Source organism: Akebia trifoliata, chromosome 10, assembly GCF_017979445.1.
Source record: "Akebia trifoliata isolate Shusen 1 chromosome 10, ASM1797944v1, whole genome shotgun sequence".
Lineage (NCBI taxonomy): Eukaryota > Viridiplantae > Streptophyta > Magnoliopsida > Ranunculales > Lardizabalaceae > Akebia > Akebia trifoliata.
The window spans coordinates 22,145,865-22,163,594 of record NC_141384.1 but is presented as its reverse complement, the minus strand read 5'-3'; the positions used below and the strand labels follow the sequence as shown (position 1 = coordinate 22,163,594).

General features: G+C 31.6%; 1 long non-coding RNA gene across 2 annotated transcripts; it reads right to left on the bottom strand.

Annotated features, from left to right (window-relative positions):
- Positions 1–12,852: 12,852 nt before the first annotated feature.
- On the bottom strand, positions 12,853–17,730 carry LOC147393282 (uncharacterized). 2 transcript variants are annotated; one of them, XR_015182285.1, is made up of 5 exons: positions 17,364–17,730; positions 17,130–17,223; positions 15,355–15,471; positions 13,491–13,810; positions 12,853–13,402 (listed from the first exon to the last, which is right to left on the bottom strand). It is a non-coding gene; the product is annotated as an uncharacterized LOC147393282 (long non-coding RNA). The 2 variants fall into 2 exon arrangements; XR_015182284.1 differs by having other exon boundaries at positions 12,853–13,810.

Genomic DNA, 17,730 nt, shown 5'->3' with positions numbered 1-17,730 from the left:
CTGACGTAGAAGGGAGAAACGTTCGCAGCCTCAACATCTACAAAACTTATCCAACCTTTTTTCATTTCACTTTCTATTTCACCCGATATCGTTAAAAATCAGCCATATTTATATACGGGAATTTTGAAAATTTCGACCTCGAATTTCATCAGTTTCGGGGTCAAACCGTCCTCCGTCGCAGAAGGGAAAAAGGACGAAGGTGTCAAGATCTTCAAAACCACCAGGCCAGATTCAAAAATCAGCCACTTCGAAATTCGGTCCGTCTCGATTTCCATGCCAATCGTCTCAATTTCCGCACACGTACTTCTATCATTTCGCCTAGAGATTGTAAGGAACTTTCAATTTCTATTAGTAATCGTAGATTGTGAAAATTGCATTTAGGATTTTATCGAAAAAAAATTTGGATGTATTTCCAAAATATAGAATTCTTTTGTTATTTTAAAAAATTCACGCCAGAAATTGCATGTTTGATATGCTTAATTGTATTTTTAACAAATTATACGTTGGTAGGGTATTTTAACGGGTTATTTCCATCAATTGGGTCTTGTGCACTGCTCGGACCCCGTTTTGAAAAATAATTTGTATTTTTTTTAATATTATTGATAAAAATAAATTCTTTAGCTGGAAAATGTGATTTAATATTCAATGAACTCATATTGAATTGATGAATATTAGAAAATGGATATTTTATTGAAGAGATTGAAAATTGTAAAAATCGAAAAAAGGGAAAAAGGGTATGAAACGGTAAAATGTTAGAGTCACACCCGAGGGTGATGTCTGCATTTTACGTTGTTGTGTTGTGTGTAGGTTGGTAAACAAATATCCAGGGATAATATTACTGGTTGCATGTTTATTTACTTTCTGTTAGCGTGAGGCGCTGTTTACGTTTCCGTTATGTTATTTATTTTAGGCCGGGTGGCCACACTTGCATGGTAGGAAACTGGATATCTATTCTCAACCTGGTATTGTTAATTTCTCTTTTGTTTTCAAATGAAAATAATATATATATATATATATAATATATATATATATATATATATATATATATATATATGTAACTATTTTGTGAGTTGTTAAAGAGTTTGTGAATGCCTGAAGGGATAGTGCATCATATCATCCGGAGTGGTGTACTATCTTGGGATGTACGGTAGGAACCACCAAGCTCATACGTAGTATGGGACGCGTATGAGAGTGGAGTCACAACTGGAATCCGAGATATTCCTCTCTATATTTATCAGTGAACTTGTAATGTAAAGGTGGTCGTATACGAATGGTTTGTATATTTGGGAATCACATGCACGCCTGATAGGCATAGACGAAGATGATTAGTCAGTGATCACTAACAATTTATAGTAGTCGAATGTTCTGACACATCGAAAAGAGACCCATTGCTTACGATCACGTCAAACGGCTAGTCTGAGCAGGATAAATGGTCAACCAAGTGTGGTAAACAGCGACCAGTTACAAAATTATGAACTAAAAGCCAGAGAAGAATTGTAACATCATGTCCCGACTGGAAGCGATCCAGTCGTGAATCCCAACTTTCTAATTCCAATACTCCACCATTGTGTATTATGTATCTGTTGCTTATTTTGATATATAAAATGAAATCCATGTTTACTATTTCCATTTGATCAATTAGATTTGTATAAAAAGAGAATGTTATAGTGAGTAATGATGATCGATGTAATGTGAGTTTTAAAATGGTTAGTTGCTCATCCCTGGCTATATGTACCAGTTATTCGTAGTTTCTTATGTAAAATTTTATATATTTTTAAATGATTCAGTATGTTTATTCGTTCATGTTAGGAGAGGTTATTGGCAGAAATTGTTTTCTTCCTTACTGGGTAACCATTGTTACTCACCCTTTCCTTCTCCATTTTTTTAGTTTCAGATCTTAAGCTTGGCGAGGCAGATATAGGGCACGAGTGAGAATCATCTGGTGGGTCAGATAGACAGCCAGAGTTCGTCACTTGGTGAGTATTGGGGTTATTACCCCTACTGGTGTCGATTTATCTGAGAGTAATATAAATTTTGTTCTGAGTGATAGGAATTTTATTAGAGTGAGGAATTCCTGTATAATCCTGTATATAATTTTTCTTCTTCCGCACTCTGATCTATCATACATGATTAGACGTATATAGGCTTCCGCTAGTATTATATTTTATTTGTTATATGTAGGATTGTATGTCATTTATCAGGTGCAGGTTGAATGCCTTGGAATGCTAACATAAACAGAGGAGACCATGCTGAAATTTTGAGGTGCCACCTAGTACCTCGAGATCTGACATGAGGATTTGTGTTAGCGTTTGGCGGGACGCCACACCAAAAGTTGTTAAATTTAAGATTTGTAATATACGACATAAACGAATTCCACATGGCAAATTGAAAAAAATGAAGATTGACCATACATACTTTGAAATTAAAAAGATTTTCCAACTTCATCAAAAGTTGATCATGTTTCGTTGTTATTCATAGGTATGACTTACAAGAATAAGGGTAAAGAAAAGAGTAACCAAAACTCTTAACAAGAAAATAGTGTTGATAAAACGGATTTTTCTACGGACCACTCGAAAATGAAGCACTTCCTTGAGTTGTGCTTGAGTGAGGTGAACAAGAAAAAGTATAGAGGAGTATCCCTTACCACTACTTCATGGAAAAGACTATAATCTGAATTCAATAAAGTATGGGGGTGAATTATAAGCATAAGATGTTCAAAAATCAATATGATTACTTAAGGTTTGATTACAACATATGGCGAAAACTTCTTGGATTATCCGGACATGGGCTGAGTGCGGATATAAATAATATAAACTAGCATTCATAAAAGTGGGATGATGTCCCAGAGGAAAGTCTCTACCTTTGACTTTATATTTTTAACTTGATTAACTAGTCTTAGTTTAATTATTTTTATATTATTGTTTAAAATAGAGAATTTTCAAAGCTAAGAAATTTAGAAACAAGCCTCTCGTAGATGTTGAAATGATGATGAGTATTTTTGAAAGCACTATTTCAAATGGAGATAAATCATGAAGCTCATTCTACTTGATTTCGTGTTCCATTGTTGATAAAGATGCGAATGGTCATAAATCTGTAGAGTACACAAATTTGGATGATAAAGACACTTATGGTGGTCCATTTTCAGAAGAAAGGGATACATACTTCTAAGGTGTAAGTGGGAAAAGTATCCCTAATAATGAATAGTGACATCGGTGTCATCCCATTTGAAGTGAACATATCATAAGATCCGATGAAGAAGAGGCGTAGGAATTCGAATTGTGGTGACACCATTGAGAAAAAATTGGAGAAACTTATTAATATCATCGAAGAATTGATTAATAAAAAAAATGCTAATAAGGGACTTTATTTCAAAGATGTGAATAAAGTTATGAAGGATTTGAAGAACTTAGGGGTGATAAGCATTCATATTTACCATGTTTTTAAATTGAAATTTACAAAACTACCAGAATTGAAACAATCATTTATGGACTTGGATAATGAAGCAAAGAAGGCTCAATTTTTTGAGTTTATTGTAAACAATTAGTTGAAGTCGAACATCTCTCTTTTCTATGAAAATTAATAATGTATTGGTTATTTTGATATTTTTGGATAATTATTATGGATGATTTTGGGATTATTATCATGGATGATACTACGAAAATTTTGATTGTTTAATTGGAATTATTATCTTATTACTTAATCAAATAGGCATGTTATAACTTACTATAGGAATTGCATGTTTGAAAAATCTCTTTTTATTACTTCAATTAGTACTAACTTTTATAATTTTTCATTGTGTTTTAGTGCTAATAACATCAAAGCAATGATTGTTAATGAGATTGATAACATTACTTTTTATGTTTAAACTAAAGAATTGTATGAATGTTTGACAAAAGTTGTGCACCTCATCACTTTCTAACAAGGCATATGTACGAGAACTTTTGGAAAGATCCTCAACACAAATGTATAAGATCTTTAGGATGGATAAAAGTGTTTTCGTACAATTATGTGAATGTTTTCGACATAAAAATTGGCTAAGTGATAATAGATATATAGACGTAGAAGGGAAAATAGCAATATTCTTGATGACAATATGTCATAATTGTTAGAATCGATTAGTAAAATATCGATTCTAATATTCTAGAGAAATCGTAAGTGTAGACACCCCATTTTTGCATATGTCCAATTTGATAATTCGTCACCCGATTTTAGTGGATTCTTAATGACGAGCGCAAAGAACTCGAAAACTAGAGAGTACATTTTCCAACCGTTTCTAGTCCTTTCATCTCTTTCAATTATTAAGAATCGACATAGAAATTTATGCAATCTTAGGATCGCTACACCCTACACCCTACACCCGATTTAGCAAATACATACACTTAAGTTCACTACGCATTTTGATAACTTAGAGACATTATGACGCTAGGAAAATATGACCTCGAAACTTTAGAAATAATCACGTTGGAACTAAAAGAAACCTCACGCCAAAATTCATAAAAAATTATAAAAATCAATAAAATGACGAAAATACCCCATATAAATCTTGAAAGTACTTTCATTGCATTCAGAATATGATTTCGAGTTTAATAAAACCCAAATCGATGAAAACAGATAAATTTACGAGAAATCATAAAAATGATTGAAACACCCCTCAATATCCAACTTTGACCTATAGACCATGATTCTTAGGAAAATAGAATAGAAAATTATCAATAGGATTACACGCATCAGAAATCTAAAAAATTGAAAAATTTTCAACCAAGTTAAAAATTTAAACTAAAATTTTATCAAAATCAAATTTAAATTTGAATTAAAAATTAATCGACCAATTAAAATGTAAAACCAAGTTAAAGATTCAAATTAAAATTTCATCAAAATCAAATTTAAATTCGAATGAAAAATTAATCGAACCAAAAATTAAATTAAAGTTCAATTGACCAATCAAATCAAATTAAAATTCAATCGACCAATCGAATAAAAAATTAAATTAAAATTCAATGGACTAATCAAACAAAAATTAAAATTCAATCAACTAATCAAAATAAAAATTAAGATTCAATCAACCAATCAAAATGCAAACTAAATCGACCAATCTTCAATCGTTAGAGGATTACCGAGTTGCAAATAATGTGGGATCGTTACCCATTTAACTCTATAAGAAATGTGGCAAGAAAAAAATGATAAAAAATGTGAGAAAAAGAAAGAAAATTAAAAATTGTTAAAAGAAGCAAAAATAAAATAAAATAAATAATAGAAATAAAAAATTTAAAACAATTTTCTTTTATAAAAAAAAAGTCCCTCGCTCTCTCGTTTGGCTAGAGTCTCCCTCTCTCACTTTCTACATGTTCTCACTGCCATCCCTCTCTCCGACCTCTTTCTTTCTCTCAAACTTTCCCTCTCTCCCACATCCCTTTTCTCTCAAACTCTTCTCTCTCATTTTTTTTGACAACATAACTGCAGCAAAAAATACATAACAAAAAGAAAAAAAAAAGGCAAAACATAAGAAAAAGAAAAAACACTAGAAGAATAAGAGAAAGAAGATTCGAAGAAGAAAGAGAAGAATCAACCAAGAACAAGATGTACAACGCCTTCATTCTCCTTCATTGATAGGCGCGTCTTCTCTTGCATTAGCGTCACCACCACACTCTCTTCTCCATTAACCACACGTGGAGCCCCTCATTCCTCTCCACAACAGCCCCTCTCTGCTCCATTATCTCTTCACCAAGTCTTAAACCAACACAACCACCATATTTTTTTTTATCTTTTCTTAAACACCCCAGCAGTGACACCACCCTTTCTTTTCTTATTTTTTCTTTTCTTTTATTTCTATGTAGTCCAACCAGAAGCACCTGTTTCCCTTTTCCTCCTCTCTCAACCTCACGAACTTGTACCCCCCACTATTTTTTTCTTATTTTTTGACACCTCAACCAACCGAACCTTCTTCACCTCATTCCCCTTTTCTCCTTCTAACCCAGCAGAACACTCAATACTCTTCTTTACTTTTTATTTAAATCCTTTAACAAAAACTTGGTCACAAGCATTCTCACCTCTTTCCCTCTCTTTCAATCCAACACATAAAGTTTCCTCTTGCTTTCGTATTCCTTCACAACCACGTAGAGTAGCCACGACTCTCTATCTTTTGGCCTTTCAGCTTTGTTATGTCAATAGTGCACTAGTACCCATCATTCTCTCTTTTGGTCAGCCATACATGTTGCCCTTATAAGCTTTCGTTGGATCAAGCCTGAAGAAATACCCAACCATTTCTTTGTCGTAAAGGTAAGTTAGTTATTTGTTTTTTTTTTTTTTCCTTTTCTTCTTTTGTTTTCATCATCTCTAGTTTTGTTTCTTCAATGACCGTTTTATTTAGAATTACCACGTAGTTTGGTTAAGATTTTTTTATTTTATTTTTTTTATTTCTTTTATTTTTCATATCTCACCTTAGCAAAATTAGTGAATACATGTTTTATTTTTCAAATCCATGGATATTATGGTCGAATCATTGCTTGTATTAGGATTGTTAATTTTAGAATTTTTTTAGCAAGCATCGTAGTTCGAATTTTTCGTTCATATTTATATTTTGTTGACTTTGATGATTATCATATGTGTACACACACCCATATTTTTCTGATTTGATAATTTTACATGATATTGATTTTTGCTAATTTTGAGATTCAGATATATCTATATTTTATTAATTCGGTAAGTTTATGTAGTATTGATTTTCTTCAATGAAAAAATTCATATTCATAAATATCTATTTTCGAAAATTTCATATTTGAAAATTACTAAAATTTCACATTTGTATTTTGGAAAGTTCATGATAAAAAGTTTCTATGTTGGAAAATTTGTATTTAAGAGCTTTCTAATATGGGAATTTCATAATTTTTTATCTTGAGAAAATTCATATTCATCAATTTCTAATTTAGAAATTTCACATTTTTGGTAATTTTCTAATTTATGAGTTTGCATTCTTCTATTTTGAAATTTCATGTTCATGAAAATTTTTTACTTTCTAATTCAGAATTTTCATATTTTTTTAAAACTTTCTATTTTGAAAAATTGGTTTGCAAATTTCTAATTTGGAAACTCGTCAGATACTTGTAATTTTTTATTTTGAAAATTTTATTTTTATAAATTTCGAATTTGGGAATTCATCATATATTCATAAATTTCAAATTTAGGAAATTTCAAATTTAGAAACTTCATAAGTTGTCAATTTAGTAGTTTTTACATTCATGAAAATTTTCATAATTCTCATTTTTTGTTGATTTGGAAAATATTTACATATGTTGATTTGTAATTGACTTTTGATCATGGGATATTATTAGGGCTTTTTCATGTTTTGCCCTTTTGTGCGAAATTCAAGAAATCATTTAAATATTCAAGAGAATTTTACCCGTAAGATTTATTTAGCAAACCCAACATAAATTGATGATGATTGGACTCTAGTTTAAGTCTAGCCTTTGCACGTTGATCATAGGATAGTTTTAGATCGTAGTAGAGATCAATCATCTTGATCGGACGGGTTCAATGCCTAACACCTTCTGAAACCTGTAATCTGGCCCCTTACCCATTTCTCTTATCTGTGGATCGATTCGACTCTATTTTGGAGTTATTTTTTGTTCCTATTCCTAGATTAGGTGGCGACTCCCAATACTCAGAAAATCCTCGTTTACCAATCAGATTTTTTTTTTAAATTCAATAAAAAATGGTCGAGGTGATTTCAGTAAGTAGGTATTGAAAGCGCCCTCGATCCGTAGGTTGTGAATCCATTTTTTTTTTTGGATTTAGGAGTCGCCACCTAACTATTATGGTCTGGGAATCAAATATTGACTCTAAATAGATAAAAACATTGATCTACAAAAAGAACAGGTCTGAAGATCACATTACGGGGTTGGAAGGTGTTAGATACCAACCTTGCCCGACAAACGCCAGTCTCTACTTTTTCCCAAAAAAAATTACATTGCTAAACATACCTAAAAATAAAATGACATGGTTGATTGCGACAACTGACTCCCTCAGAGCTAGCGGAAAGCGTCATCGTATGAGTTTTCCTACTTTTTATTCGTTATTGGATCCACTTCTAATCTCTAAGACGAGGTATCCTCCTCCTAGATTTGAGTTTTTTTATTTTTTGGAGGGTTTTTAGGTATTTTTAGAGAGTTTCTGGGTATTTTTTGAGCAAAAATCAGGATTTGGATGTTAGGTAGGGAGTTGGGCCTTCAGATTTAGGATTTTGGGAAGGTTGGGGGTGTTTCTAACCTCTCTTTCTTAAGGTTTCTCTTGACCTGCGAGATTGGGTTGTGGAGGCTCTTATTTATAAAATTTTTTGAAAACTTTTTAGTTTGACTAAGTCTCTTTTAGATAAGGTGAATTAGGGTTTGGAATTAACGTTTTCATTCTTACTTGTAATGAAAGAATATTTTCTAAGCTTTTTAGGAGAACCCCCTTTATTATATATTTAATTCTTTGGGCCCTCAAATGGAGGGGTCTTTTAATAAATATCAAGTAAGCCCCACTTAAATGGGCCACTACTTCAAATTTGGCCCGTGGGCTTAATTAATTGATTTTATTTATTTAAAATTTTAAATTTAATTTATTAAGGTTTCACTTTAAATTCATTAATATTTTAATTATTAATTTTGAAATTTAAATTTTAAAAATTGAAAAATTATCGTTTTGCCCTCAAAGAGGGCTTTTGCATTTCGAAGTCGTTTGATGTTTTGAAATCATTTTTTCGTAAGAAATTCAATGAGAGTATCAGTTTGTGTCATTTAAGGGTTTTTGGCATAAAGTGGTCGTGGACATTATGAGGGCGTTTTTATAATTTTGTTGAATTTTGTGAAAATTGGCGAAGTAGTTTATTTGATTTTAATTTGTTTTTTTATATGTTCAAAAAGATTTTCCTAAGTGTAATAAAGGTTCTAGGGATGTTTTGACATTAGGGGTATTTTGGTAATTTGGTAATTTTTAGTATTTTTTTTTGTAAAGCTTCTTTTTGTCTAAAAATGATAATTTCTATGTTTTTGGGATATATTTTCCTAGCGTAGCGTAGTTTCTAAAGTTTTACTTACTTGAGATACCTCATCTAAATTTTTGAAACATATCTAGTAACAAATAAAAAATATTGGAATATTCATTCATCATTGGGAACCGTAACAATCGAGTTGACGACTTGATTAATCAGACGAGTGAAAAATAGAATGTCTACAGGTATTTTCATGAAGTGTTGGATGTAATGATACAGTTTGCACGAAAAATAATAGTCCCCTCGACATTTGGCAAGTCAATGGGAGATATTCAATCTCATGTACATTTAAGAGAAAGGTCATTTAAAGGTGTTGTCGGTGCATTGGATAGAACACTAATTGATGCTTACATTCCGCTTGATCAACAAGTTTTATTCAGAGAAAAGGGACAGGGAAAATATTTTCAAAACGTAATGGCAGTGTATGATTTCGACATAAAGTTCATATATGTGATGGCAGGATGGGAAGGAATTGCACATGACTCAAGGATGTTAAATAAGATATTTCATAATTCGTCTAACAATTTTCCAATGCCTCCCCCAAGTATGTGTTTTCAAATTATGTTTTTAAAATTAATCTTACAATTAATAGGATAAGTTTTACATATTTTTTATATTTGTTGTAAATATGTATTATTTGTACGACGTTGTATACACACACATTAGGGGTTTTATTACTCTATATCGTAACACACGGTATTGGCTAAGGACATATCGAGGAACACGTGCAATATATAGAAAGGAAAAATTTCAGATTAGGAGGACCTTTGGTGTATGGAAAAAAAGATTTCAGATTTTGATCAAAATACCTTCATATCATTATTACACCCAATGGGATATTGTTATTACATGCATGATAATACACAACTTTTTACATCTTGTTTCTCTCCATGATGAATTGTTTCTACAATATAAAGTTGATGTTGATGAAGCAAGCAATCCTTTAGTAAACTGTGAACTGTCAAAAGATCCACCATGTTATAATAAAATATTCTCACCACAAGCACAAGCTAATATGATCACTTTACGTGATCAGATTGCAAATCAACTAGAAAATGCATGATTGTTTATTGTTTGAATATTATCTTGTTGGAATATAATTTCTCAATTATGAATTCAATTTGAAAACAATACTTTTGGGGTGTTTGATCTATTAAAAATCAAAATTAAATATATAAATGGTTTCATTATGCATAACATATTTTTTTTTTCAATTAACAATTTATTAAAATTACAAAAGGGTAATATTGTCAAAATGACCATTATGTTTTTAAATTATGTTTGTAACCAAAACCTTTTAAAAATGACAAACAAACAATTTTTCCAAAATCAGATTTCAGATTTTAGAAAACAGAAACTAGACTTCAGAAGTGTTACCAAACATACCCTTAGAGTTCTAACTAAATTAGAAAGCAAATGTTGGTGTTCATAATATTGATTCTATAGGGAACAACCCCCATTCATATCAATGTGTGAAAGAAGTAACCGATATTCCATGATTTCTGATTAAAATCATTTTAATCAAGTTTTTTTTATCACAATTTTTTTTGAAATATTGCCTTAACTAAACTCATGCCAGGGTCTAGGATATAGTTATGGTTCCAACCAAGCAACTTCTTATCTACTATTACCCAATAATTTCATATTGAAAAATTAATCTATCAATTAACCACATAATTAAATTTGTATATTAAATATTGATTAAATGAAATTTGATTTAGCATGATTAGAATATGATCAAAATCATTTCTTGATGCTTGGTTAATGTTGTGGAAGTTCTTTACATAAGAGAAAACACATCAGATTGAATTAAAATAAAGAAATCAGGTATTCCCTATCAGCATGAAATTTGTGCAGGTATGTCAATCGACAATTGTTGAGCCTCACGATAGCGACAAAATAATTGGGTCTTTGAGGGGAAGGAGCATGTATTTCATGAGATTATCGACATTTTCAGGATTTCATGTTCTTTTGTTGCAAGCAATTTGAGGATATTAAAAAGGTATTTCAAAAGATTTTCTTTTTAATTGAGAGCTTCTTTGTAATTAGATATTATAACTTTAGGATTGCTGGTCTTTGCTCAATTGTTTCATAACTCAATTATTTTTGTTTCTTCTTTCATGGAGTAGGTCTTCTCAACTTAATTTTCTATTCACAAAGCCAATTAAACATATTTATTTCAAAATTCCAAAAATATTATTGTAAGTGAAATTTTAATCCAACTCCACATATTTCTAAGTTGGCTTACTAAATTTCTGATTGTAATTGGGGTGTTGGTGGTTCATAAGAGTTTAAGGACAAGTGACATGGAAATTCAATCATCTTGAGTCAAGTCAAACAAGTTAACAGGGTTGTGAATTAGCCCAATTTGTTGGAATAATGCCATGGAAAAGCCATTTTATAAATTAGATTTTCAATAAAGGATTTTAAGTTTTATTTAAAATATATGACCAAGTTTCATTAATCATGAAATGGTTGATGCGGTATGAGATACCGTAAGGCCCTTAGATAAAATTGTAATATAACTTAGTGATCAACTTGGGATTGATGCGGGAGAATTAGTTATATAGTTCTTTTGTTTGAAATTGACACAGTCATGAATGAAGTTAGACACTTTATTCACATGACTGCTATAGTATTAGAATGTATCCATTTGAAATATAGTATCATATTCTCAAGATATCATCATGTTGATCACACACACGACATATGGGTGCTCATTAGTATACTGACTAACTAATTGTATGTGAACTGGCTTTTGTTAAAGGTTTGGATCTGTAGACTCATCAAAAGGGACTCATGCGTAAACTCGTTTTTTCAATCAATGATCTTTTCAGATCCAAGGGTTTTAATTTATGATGATGTGGCAATGATAAAAGGGAAAAAATGATGACTCAAACAAATCTAAATATTTTTTTTAGCATTCAATTGTTGAGAATCAGAATCGGACCTGAAACCGACAAGAATCAGAACTAAAATAAATATAATGGTTATAGTTCTAAGTTGTTTAAGAACCAACCCATTGACACCCCTACTCTTTAGTTTGATTTTGCTAACAATAATTAATAATGATGAATTACAAATGAGATTAATTATGGAACCAGTGAATTACTTAGAAGATGATAATTCTTCAACAAGGAATTTTCAACCACTAATTTAAAGAATATCCAATATTCGGAATAGATGTTCATGAGATATAAAATCATGATTAAGTGAATTTTAATCATTGAATAATTTTTTTTTTAAAGGTATATTTTATTTGAAAAAAGAGTTTTTCTTTTTATCCATTGATCATCCAAGAGTCCTAATCACATATGCAAAGAGTAATGATTAAATAGTAGATAAAATTCTCCAAGATCTCTCTATAGGATATTGTTTAATTTAGAATGAATTATCTAATAAGTAGGTTTGTGAGAGGGACCTTTTAGTTAAATTTCTAATTCTAAATAATCAATTATAATATACATATTACTGATTACTTATAATTCTTCTACTTAATCAATTGAGGATCATTAATTGATAGAAGTTAATTTGGAATAAGATATTTACAGTCGCAAAAAGAGTCGTTTTAAAATGAGTGGTTTTTTAAAAATGACTGTCAAAGACAGTAGGGAAAAATGACAGTAAGTAGGGATATAGCGACGGTAAAATAGGGATATAGCGACGGTCGGCGAACGTCGCTATAGGGTTTTTTTTTTTTTTATTATAAATTTTTACACCTGCCCCCCTTCACATGTTACTGAATATTAAAGATACCCCTATGTTTTGACATTGATGACCTAGATCCCAACTAACAATATAAAAAGACCTAAATACCCGTCGTATTCAACTTTCATAAATCTAACTAAAAATCATTAATGATCTCCCACTCATGTTTCAAATTAACACCCACATTCAGTTCAAACTAAAAATCACAAAGAATAATTCTGAAATAGCACACCAGCACCTGCGATTGCACGCAAGATGTTTGCGCCAGCACCCATAAAGAGGGACTTGGCCCCTTCATTCTTGAGAATCTGAGAGAATGCATCCAATGAACTCTTCTACTTGACCGCATCTCCAAATGTTATCATCATCCTTCGACGCACTGTATCAATAGGGTATGAGGCCAGCCCAGCCCCAATTGGTTTAAGGGGTTTGTCCTGTTTACCTTAAGCTTAAAACCAAGAAATTGAGTGGCGAATGGACAGCTAGAACTCACGGGCGGTTTTTATCTCGTTGGCTTCCAAGGACAATCTTACCCGAAACCTTGTCATCATCCAAGAGCTTTGACAAGCATTTGAAATGATTGTGATTCACAATACGAGACAGGTCTTTAGATTCTAGTGGATTTTCTCCGAAGAATTCCTCCAATATACATTTCAAAGCATCTATCTGGTAGAAAGATGACATCAATGGATGAACCCAAGAGAGAAATACAGCATTTTCATATGTTTGCATTCCATCCATTAAACAGTCTTACCAATTTTGGAGCATAAGCTTTTGTGGTTATGATGTAATCAGGAGCAATGCAGGCTTGTCCATTGTTGCATCCCCATTTACCTGAAACAATCCTCCTTGCAGCAACCTTCAACCAACAAAAATAAATATACTTCTTCAGATCACTATAGGTAATGTAATTGGAAACAAAGATATAAAAAATCCAGAGTAGGTAAAGTTTAGAGGACAACAAGTTGATGTTTGAGTCAACAACAACAGGAGATTTTCCTCCAAGCTCTAAAACTACAGGCATAATGTGCTTTGTGGCGGCAGCCATCACAATGCGCCCCACTTTTCCATTACCTGCAAAGTTTGAGGGTTGTCCATCAGATTACTACAGATACCCTAACATCAACTAAAGTATGACAAACCAGCTCTCCAAACCCAAAAAATAAAATTTCAAATGTGATTGACAATACTATCCAAATTCCAACCAACTGATAGGCACTAAAGCATTAAAACTGACTTTGTTGAGCTCAACATTTTTAATTCCTTCCCTCCAATATGATTTGAAGTTTCAAACTTCCAATAGTCAACATCATACTACATGTGTATCGATCTGCCTTATGAATCGAGTAAAATTAAATGGTAAAAGAGGTCTATTAAATTCAAATATAATTGGCCAACAAACTAAGAGAAACTTGTCAGATCTAAAAAGAATAAAGAAATATTATCAAAGGAAGAAAATATTTCTTTATTTTCTAATTGGCAAATTAACGTTGTATCTTTTTCCTACTGCACCTTCTTCAGAATTGAATCAAACGAAAGGAAAAAAAAGTAACAACGTAGATAGAAATAGAACTGATTATATTTCTAGAATTGGTTTTTCCAAAAACCATTAATGCAGAATCAATTCTGGAAGAAATGTTACCAAACATCTGCAGCCTTGCTTGCTAATGCCAAAGCAAAATTAACACTAAAATAAGGATAGTTAGAGAGGCTTTATAGAGCTTGTGTGGAGACATCGAAGACCCGTGGGAGCTTATTGTATGATTACGAAATAAGACATATTCATGAGAAGGAACTTATTCTTCATATTTGTTCAATTAGGAGTCAATAAATGGTATTAAATTAATTGCAACATGATTATCACCTCCCCGGGGTATGATCACATCCGCATATTTCTTTGATGGAAGAACAAAATCATCAAAAGTAGGCTTTACAAACTTCGCATACTGTACAGTCAATACAATATTTCCTAGGTATCTTATCCATATAAGGTAAAAAGTTCAAATATTCAAGTAGCATTTTAATGTGATGTGAAAGTTAAACTTACATGCATATGTGAAAAAAAAAAAAAAAACATTACTAGATAGTCCATATTTCAGATTTTGGATGAAATTGTCCTACTTTCTTGTTTAGTAACCCAAGGATGGTTGGTTTAAGTCTTTATATGATTTATGGCTCACGCTGATGGGTAGTCCTGAGGATAGAGCTTGTGATTAGAGCTGGAACAACAGGACAAGGATAATTCATGTGTTTTAATCCCAATCCTTTAAAACACATTGGTTTGTATTCACATACCAACAAGTCCAAACAAAACACATTGGTTTTGGTGGTCCAATTGAAATAACTTCAACCCCCTCAGGCATGCATTTGCAACCTATACAGCAAATGAAACAACAAACCAAGCATTTTACTCAACTAATTAGATAAACATCATGTAACAGTTGGCAAACCTCGTTGGGGAAGAAGAATGAACAAAAGATAAAAGTAAAAATAAACTGAAATAATTAAACAATGATCATTTTGGTTTTCTAGTCAAGGATGTGACCAAAGCATTGGTAAATATCATCCATAATTCATGCAAGCAAGCATATTGTTATTTACTCAACAAATGAACTGACCTTCAATTGACACATAATTTCAGATACAGTATCCTTTGATGTTGCTTCTGCAATAGCTGTTTTCAGTTTCACGGCTTCCTGAAAGTCCTCCTTCTCAATTGCATCTTCTAGCTGAAACTGTAAAAGATAAAAAACCAACCGTAAGAACAGATAAAAGATCTGATAAAAGATGCTATATTCCACAAAAAACATGTTGTCATCCCTATGAATTTTGTATATTACGTGTAATGGTTATATGTTTACATTAATGTCACACGCAGAGCAAAAATGCTTTAATATGAATGTTTGCAAGGAAATTTGAAATTTATGTAGGAATGGAAATTTGAAATATTATGTGGAGCACCGATTATTCATTTTCTTAATCCATTTTTATAGTTGACATATGAAATCACAGACCTTTCTGGGATGCAAATGGGACAATGCATCCTCACAAAGATCGTATTAAATTTTGTAATGATGTGTCACGTGCCAATATAATTTTAAATTTTCAAAGAAATATACAGGGCATCAAAGATTGGTCTTAAGAAAGCTTGGGTTAGCGGTCCGATTCTCCTAAACTATTTCCTATTTAAATATGGTAAGAGTCCAAGTAATTCTGAAATGTCAATGCATTGAAGTCCACTCAGGTTATATTGTGAATGACTTGATCAATGAATCCAACGCGAAGTGTGGTCGCGTTTAAAATAGGTAAATAGGTTGAATTAAACTTCCTGTTTTAGACTCCATACTACTACTACACTTTGAAAGCATTATCTGATTTGTATATTTGCAAGAGTGATCACAACAAACAAATACAATAAACAATAAAAATAAAAAATAAAAAAGCTAATTTGATTGATAAATTAAAGAAGAGAGAATATATAACGAAGATCTCGATTAAAACATTTAATGGAATAAGAGAACTGGTTTTTACGTGAAATCTGAATATTTCTAGCACAAACCTTACCTAAGAGATATAGAGGTGTTATTAAAATTCAGGAGATTAATTATGAGGAAGTTGATTAGCTTTCTTTATGGTTGTTATAATTTTGATTTGTATAGTTGGCACTCCATTGAATTCTAGTTGATTAGCTTTCTTTATTTCTTTTGTCTAAGATATCTATAGAAAGAACTGAAATTATTCTATAGCTCTACGTAATGACTTGAGGCCTCAATTCTCAACAGTGTCATAGGGTGCATGTTATCATTTACAGATCAAACAACTTGAAATTAAGGGCCATCCATGACATTTAATATGAAGGCTGGATCGTCTGTTAAAGCTGTCATGGATTAGACTCTGCACCTTATATTGAGTATCAGTGGTCAGTATAGACCTAGGAATGACACTTTCTCTTATGCAAACCACAAATTTGATAATCAAATGTTTATCGGTTGGCTTATCGCCAAATTTTTTGCTTAGTAAAAATTATTATCTCAACATTGTAGACATTGAAACCCCAATTTCTAAAATTATTTAATACGCCAATTAAAGATTAAAACACACTATTAAAGCATTACAAAGTTTTTGCTCAAATTATTATCTCAACGTTACTAAACATTGTAACACTCATTCAAACAATTTCAGCAGTTGTCCACAAGTAGGATTAGTCTCATATAAAATCATAAACCTAAAAATTGAAATCTAATCTTTTTTATTTTTATTTTTTATAATTATATCAATTAAACAACTAACATCCGAGAATATATAGCATTTTGACAAATAACATTAAAATTAGAATCTGAAACTCTAAAATAATTGAGAACAATCTGAGTTCCGATCAAAAGCCTTAACATACCTTAAGATTAGATAAGAAACCTAGCCAAAACTCGCGTCAAATCCGAGAGAGATCGAAACTTAGTTGCTGAAATGCTATCTTATATGGATTTCCTCTGCGATAGAAAGTAATTTAAAATAATTAGGAATGGAGGATCAAACAAAACCCTAAAATTTGCTATAACAATGAAGAAAACATTTGAAATCCTAAATTAATTAAGGAAAATCAGAAATTTAATCAAAAACTTTAACATACCTGAAGATTCGATCACAAACAAAGCAAAGGGAGGGAGATCGAACAAATAACAAAAACTTTCGATCAAATTCCGATCGATTCTGCCCTAAAACTTTCAAATCGAAATCTAATTGCAAATCAAAATATGATCAAAATCACAGATCGAAACTTAAAGATCGAGTGAGTACTAGGCGTTCGTCCCTTTAGTTTATAGTAAGTTGAGACGATAGACAGTCGACAGAGAAGAAGTTTTGTCTGTGGCGGAGATCGAGAGAGCGACGAAGATTCGAGAGAGAGCGAGAAGATAAACAGACGAGAGAGAAGAGCAATCGAGTGAGTACCAAACTGAGATCAATCCAGCTTCGTTCGTCCCTTTATTTTACAGTAA